Raw genomic sequence first — 7,040 nt, 5'->3', positions numbered from 1 at the left:
TTCCTCTAGTTAATAAACACTGTTGGTATAGAGTTTGTTGCATTCAGTGATTTGAATGTCCAGGGGATCGGCAGTGACAGTTTGGCTTTGAGTCCTGAGAGTGGGCATTTGAGTCTCCTTTCTTTTATTATTACCTAGCATTCCTAGCGGTTTATCAATTGTGTTTGTGTTTTCAACAAATATGTCCTTGGTGTAGTTGGAATTTCTCTGTGGTTTTCCCATTTTCAGTATCATGACCTCTGCTCTAACTTTCAACACTGCATTTCTTCTGCCTGCTTCAGGTTTAGTGTGCTTTTATTTCTCTAATTTCCTAGTGTGGGGATTTATAGGGGTTATTTTTTAAATCTTCTAGTTCAGAGTATTTATTTTATTTTAAAGATTTATTTTATTTATTTGAAAGACAGAGTTACAGAAAGAGGCAGAGACACAGAGAGATCTTCCATCCGCTGGTTCACTCCCCAGATGGCTGCAACAGCTGGAGCTGCGCCTATCCAAAGCCAGGAGCCAGGAGCTTCTTCCAGGTCTCCCACGTGGGTGCAGGGGCCCAAGCACTTGGGCCATCTTCTACTGCTTTCCCAGACCATAGCAGAGAGCTGGATCGGAAGAGGAGCAGCCGGGACTAGAACCAGTGCCCATATGGGATGCTGGCACTGCAGGCCAGGGCATTAACCCGCTGCGCCACAGCGCCGGCCCCTAGTTCAGAGTATTTAAACAATTTTCCCTGGTATGTTTTCTTAGATATATGAGTTATTTAGTAGTGTGTTATTTAATTTCAACAAACAGAAATTTCCATGACCTTTTAAAATCAATTTCCAGTTTTATTCTATTGTGTTCTAAAATCAAACTTTCTGGTTTTTTTTTTAATTTATTTTATTTATTATTTGAAAGCAGAGAGCTGGATTGGAAGAGGAGCAGCCAGGACTAGATCCGGCGCCCATATGGGATGCCGGTGCTTCCGGCCAGGGCTTTAACCTGCTGCGCCACAGCGCTGGCCCCAGAAAAATCAAACTTTGTGTGATTCTACTTTCACATTTGTAAAGTTGTATGGCCCATATTGTGGTTTATCTGGCGACTGTTCCATGAACAACTGAGGGGGATGTGTGCGCCGCTGTTTTTGAATAGGAGTATCATAACAACATAATTGTAACAGTGTCAGTCAGATCATCTGGACTGGTTACGCTGTTCCGGTCACCCATGCCCATTCGGAATCTGAGTGTCCTGTTTGATTCACTGCTGACAGAGGGCTGCTGAATCTCCTGCTAACACAATGCATTTATCCTTTTCTCCTTTCGTTGCTCTCACTTGTTCTTTATGAAGTCTGCCTCACTGATGTTCTGTGCGTGCCTGTTTCGGATGCATGGCTTCTTGGAGAATTAGCCCTCTCGGGATTACACAGTGTGACTTTTTATCCCTGAGAGTCTTCCTTATTCTAAAATGTTCTTTGTGTTAAATTAACTCTTGCTTTTCGTTGATTGGTGGTGGTGTGGTAAATCTTTCTCTATTCCTTTACTTTTACCCTGTCAGTTTCCTTATATTTAAGGTACATATCTTGGGCTGGCGCCATGGCTCGCTTGGTTAATCCTCTGCCTGCAGCGCTGGCATCCCATGTGGGTACTGGTTCTAGTCCCGGTTGCCCCTCTTCCAGGCCAGCTCTCTGCTATGGCCCGGGAGTGCAGTGGCGGATGGCCCAAGTGCTTGGGCCCTGTACCCACATGGGAGACCAGGAGAAGCACCTGGCTCCTGGCTTCGGATCAGTTCGGTGTGCCGGCCGCAGCGGCCATTGGGGGGTGAACCAACAGAAAAAGGAAGACCTTTCTCTCTGTCTCTCTCTCTCTCTCACTGTCCACTCTGCCTGTCAAAAAAAGAAAAGAAAAGAAAAAAAAGAAAATTTGGTTGAAGTCTCTCACTGCTGTTGTATTGCTGTCCATGTCTGCCTTCATGTCTATCAATGTTTACTTTATGGATTTAGGTGCTTTGACGTTTGACATATAAATATCTTACAATTCTTACATCTTCCTGATTGCCATCTTATCCTTCTATTTTTTAATATTTATTTTATTTATTTGAAAATCAGAGTTACACAGAGAGAGAAGGAGAGGCAGAGAGAGAGAGAGAGAGGTCTTCCATCCGATGGTTCACTCCCCAATTGGCCACAATGGCAGGGGCTACGCTGATCCGGTGCCAGAAGCCGGGAGCTTCCTCTGGGTCTCCCACGTGAGTGCAGGGGCCCAAGGCCTTGGGCCATCTTCTACTGCTTTCCCAGGCCATAGCAGAGAGCTGGATTGGGAGTGGAGCAGCCAGGACTCGAACTGGCACTCATATGGGATGCCAGCGCTGCAGGCGGCTGCTTTACCCACTATGCCGCCATCTCATCCTTCTAATAATGACTTTCTTTGTCTCTTGTGGCAATTCTGGATGGAAGACTATTTTGTCTAATATAAGTGTAGCCAATACATCTCTCTTTTTATCATTTGCTTAGAATATCTTTCAATATCTCTTCACTTTCAGCCTGTGTATGTCATTGATTCTAAATTAGTCTCTTACAGACTGCGTATAGTTGGATATTGGCTTCTTTAAAAAGCCATTCAGTTACTCGTGTCTTTTGGTGGTAGAGTTCATTCACTTACATCTATCAAAGTTATTGATAGACAAGGATATGCCGTTAGCGTTTTGTGAATTCTGTTTCTCGGATTGTCCCTCTTTTCCTTTCTGCCCTGTGACTTGTTGAGTCTGTGTAGTGATACACTTTGATTCCTTTCTCTGGTGTGTGTGTGAGCACATGCGTATTGCTATGGTTATTTTCTTTGTCGTTATTTACGCAAAACACCCCCTAAGTCTTTTTAAGCTGGTAATTTCAATGTCATCTGAAAACTACACTTCTACTCACCCTACCATACTTTATGTTGTTGATGTCACACTTTACATCTTTTTATATGTGCGTCCATTAGCGACTTTCTGTATTTGTAGTTATTTTAATTCTTTTTTTAAAGATTATTTATTTGAAAGGCAGGGTTACAGAGAGGAAGAAACAGAGGGAGAGATCTTCCATCTGCTGTCTCCCTAAGGGACTGATTTTTATTCTAAAGAAACTGCATAGTTGCTTGGGTCTGTTCTGTGGTGCAGTGGGTAAAGCCACTGCCATAGTGGGTAAAGCTGCCATCTGCAGTGCCGGCTTCCCATATGGGCACTGGTTCAAGTCCTGGCTGCTTTACTTCTGATCAAACTCTCTTCTATGGCTGGGAAAGCAGTAGAAGATGGCCCAAGGCCTTGGGCCCCTGCACCCACGTGGGAGACCTGGAAGAAGCTCCTGGATCCTGGCTTTGGATTGGCGCAGCTCCGGCTGCTGTGGCCATCTGGGAAGTGAACCAGCAGATGGAAGACCTCTCTCTCTGCCTCTGCCTCTCTGTAATTCTTTCAAATAAATAAAGAAATCTCTAAAAAGAAAAAAAAAAAAAAAAGGAACTGCGTAGCACAGATGCTCAATTGCAGTTCCATCAGGCACTGGCCTGCAAGACTGGGGAAATCCAGGTGAGTGAGACGTCTCACTGGTGAGGTGGGGAGAAGGGGTAGGACCCCCAACATCATTAGGACCCTTGGGGGACCGACTTCTTTAAAAATATTTTGTTTTGAGAGAAATAGAGTGAGCGCATTTCCTCTCTCTCCTGGAGAGCTTCAGCCATGACTCCTGGAAAGTCTGCACGGGGCGTACTGAGCCTCCGGCTACTCCGGACCTCCTGACTCTGCCGGTGCCTTCAGGGCTCTTTGTTAAATGAGGCAGAAAAATGCCCCCTTGGGGAGTACGCTGAAATCTGAGAATTTACTCTACTCCCCCTTCCCCATTTCTCCTAGGAAGCAGCAACAATCTCTTCCAGCCCTGAGCCTGGGAGTAGGACCAATGGCTCAATGTGAAATTGCTCGTTTCACCTGTTCCCGTGTGGGTGATCTGTTTTGTGCTCATCTTATACTGCAAGTTCACTTTCTGATGTTATTTAAGGTATACGAAGCCCATGTATTTCCTATCAACAGATTCAACAGCACGGTGATTCTTCCCACCCTCCCACCCTTCCTCCTTCTCCCTCGCCTAGGCCCACTGTTCATTTTTACAAAGATCTACTTTCAGTTTACTTTATACTCATAAGATTAACCCTACACAAAGTAAGGAGTTCAACAAATAGTATGATGGGAAAAAACACTGTTCCTCACACTCTAGGCAAGGGCTGTGAACAATCATGGAATCTCAAAATGTCAGTTTCACTCCGCTACATTACACTTTAGGCACTCTATTAGTGACACTGCAAATTCTTAATTGGATCATTGACTTCTTATAAATAGACTTGTATGTCTTTGATATGTTCAGCGTTTTATCATTGTTCAATCTGTTTCTGCGGAGGAATGCCTTACTCTACGACCTTGATGTCCCTACAGGGACATCACATTCAGTTGTTAAACTCTGTGTCAATTATTTGCTAAATCAAAGGCAAGCAAATGAAATTAACCAAGTAAATAACTGGGAACCAGGCAATGAATGGGGCAAAATATCCGAGCGTTGTGTCCTGGGGTGGCAGAGTTGTTGACAAAGCCCTGTCTGTCCCAGGGGCTCTATATTGATATCACCTGTCAAATTTCTTCAGCTGGCTGAAACCCGCCGCAACAGCCGGGGGCACCTGTGGACAGAGGCTCTCCTGTGTGCTGCACATCTGACGCACGGGGCACGAACACGAACACGCAGTTCCTTTCTCGACTCCGTGTGATACCACACAAAGCTGAGGCTAGATGATCGATTAGATGTAGGATTAGATCACTTTGTTCCAAGCAAGCAGCCGTGAACTAGGCCCTGCAGCGAGGGCCGCCTTTCTTAGAGGACTCGGTGTGTTATTTGAGATCTGCTGAGGCATGAAGATGGTCTTGGCGTTTCCATTTTGGTCATCTTCTTACCTTCTCTTCTCACGGTGATAGTTTGGGTGCGGCAACATTCCCACCTGGGCAATTTCTCCAAACTTTGAAAACTCATAGTGGTGAAATGTGATACAGTTGAGGTCAAAGATTTTAAGTATATTATTGGGGGGGGCGGGGGGAGGTCATTTGGTAATACCCTTAAAAAGGAGAGAAAAGATTCGAAAGGCGTGTATCCATCATCCTTTGGCATCCCACTTCCTTCTGCATGAAACAGGGTCTCATGGAGGCAATGTGACCATCTGATAACCACTGGGCAAGAGAACGTGCTCGGAATCTGTTAGAAGGGGAGAAGTCGCCTGGAACCTGGTGTTGTTATGAAGCTATTATAGCCTCCCTTGATCTTATGGCGTAGGAGAGAATAAAGCTTAACTTGCAAAAGACAAGGATTTGCGTACTTCTCATCATAGACTATTTGCTTCCTAATTAACAGGTATCAATGGTCACGTGATTTAGGGATGTGGCCTTGTTCAAGTTATAAAGATGCAGTTTTCTTCCTTATTTTTAGTTTTCTTCGCCTCCACAGCTGAAGATGAGGGAAAGTTACCATATAATATTGGTTGGGGAAAACATAGTTTTTGTAAAAATTATTTATTATTTGATTTGAAAAATGGGGAGACAGGGTGACTGCAGTAGCTTGCAAGCATCCCCTCCCTGTGTCCGATGTCTCCTTGTTACCTTCATTGTTTTCTTTGCTGTGCACCAACTTCTGAGTTTGATTTGCTCCCATTTCTCTAGTTCTGCATTTGTTGCCCGTGCTTTTGTGTTGTTAGCCAAAAAATTCTTGCTTACAGCAGTTTCTTAAGTGTCCTCCCTGTGTTTTCTTCTAGAAGTTTCATAGTTTCAGATGTAGGTCTTTGATCTATGTTGAGATTTTTTAATGGTGGGATCCAATTTCTTTTTTCTACATAAGTATACATTTTTGCCAGCACCATTTATTGAAAAGAACATCCTTTCTCCCGTGTAAGTTCTTGGCACCTTTATCAAAATCAGTTGGCTATTTGTACATGGATTAATTTCTGGGTTCTCTATTCTGTTTCATGGATCTGTGTGCCAATGTTTATGCCAGTACCATGCTGTTTTAATTATTATAACTTTATGGTATATTTGGAGTCAGGTATTGTGATACCTCCTTTACTTATTTTTTTTTGTTTTTGCTCAGGATCACTTTGGCTGTTCTGGGTCTTCTGTGGTTCCTGATAAATTTGTGGCGCTGGCACCCCCGGTTCTAGTCCTGGTCGGGGCACCGAATTCTGTCCCAGTTGCCCCTCTTCCAGGCCAGCTCTCTGCTGTGGCCAGGGAGTGCAGTGGAGGATGGCCCAAGTGCTTGGGCCCTGCACCCGCATGGGAGACCAGGAGAAGCACCTGGCTCCTGGCTTCGGATCAGCACAGTGCTCCCGCCGCAGCGCAGCAGCCATTGAGGGGTGAACCAACGGCAAAGGAAGACCTTTCTCTCTGTCTCTCTCTCTCACTGTCCACTCTGCCTATCAAAAAAGAAATATGGACATTGTTAACCACATTGAATTTTCCAATCCATGAACTTGGAATATGTTTCCTTTTTTCATTTCCTTTATGATTTTTTTCATCAGCATCCTTTAAGTATCATCATAGAAATCTTTCACTTCTCTGGCTAAATTTACTCCTAAACATTTAAAATTTTTTAAGTTGTTGTGAATAGGATTGCATTTCAGTACAGCGGGGAGGCCACTGTTTGTGACGCCAGCACCCTGTATCAGAGTGCCAGTCCTGGCCCCAGCAGCTCTGCCTCCAATTCAGCCCCCTGCTAGTGTGCCAGGGAAAGCAGAGGAAGATGACCCAAGTGCCCGGGCCCCTGCCCCTCATGAGGGAGACCTGGATGGAGTTCCTGGCTCCTGGCTTTGGCCTGGCCCAGATCTGGCTTTTGCTGCCATTTGGGGAAGCGAACCCCTGGACCAGTGGACGTATGATCTCTTTTTCCTTCTCTATCTGTTGCTCTGCCTTTCAAATAAATAAATAAGTCTCTTTTAAAAATTAAATTATATAATATATGCTGCCTGCAATATATGTGCCTCGCCACAGCCCACAAGTGCGACCGGGGAAAGACGGCA

This window comes from Lepus europaeus, chromosome 10, assembly GCF_033115175.1.
Source record: "Lepus europaeus isolate LE1 chromosome 10, mLepTim1.pri, whole genome shotgun sequence".
NCBI classification, from domain to species: Eukaryota; Metazoa; Chordata; class Mammalia; order Lagomorpha; family Leporidae; genus Lepus; species Lepus europaeus.
The sequence above is the reverse complement of the archived record's forward strand: the minus strand, read 5'-3'. Positions refer to the sequence as shown.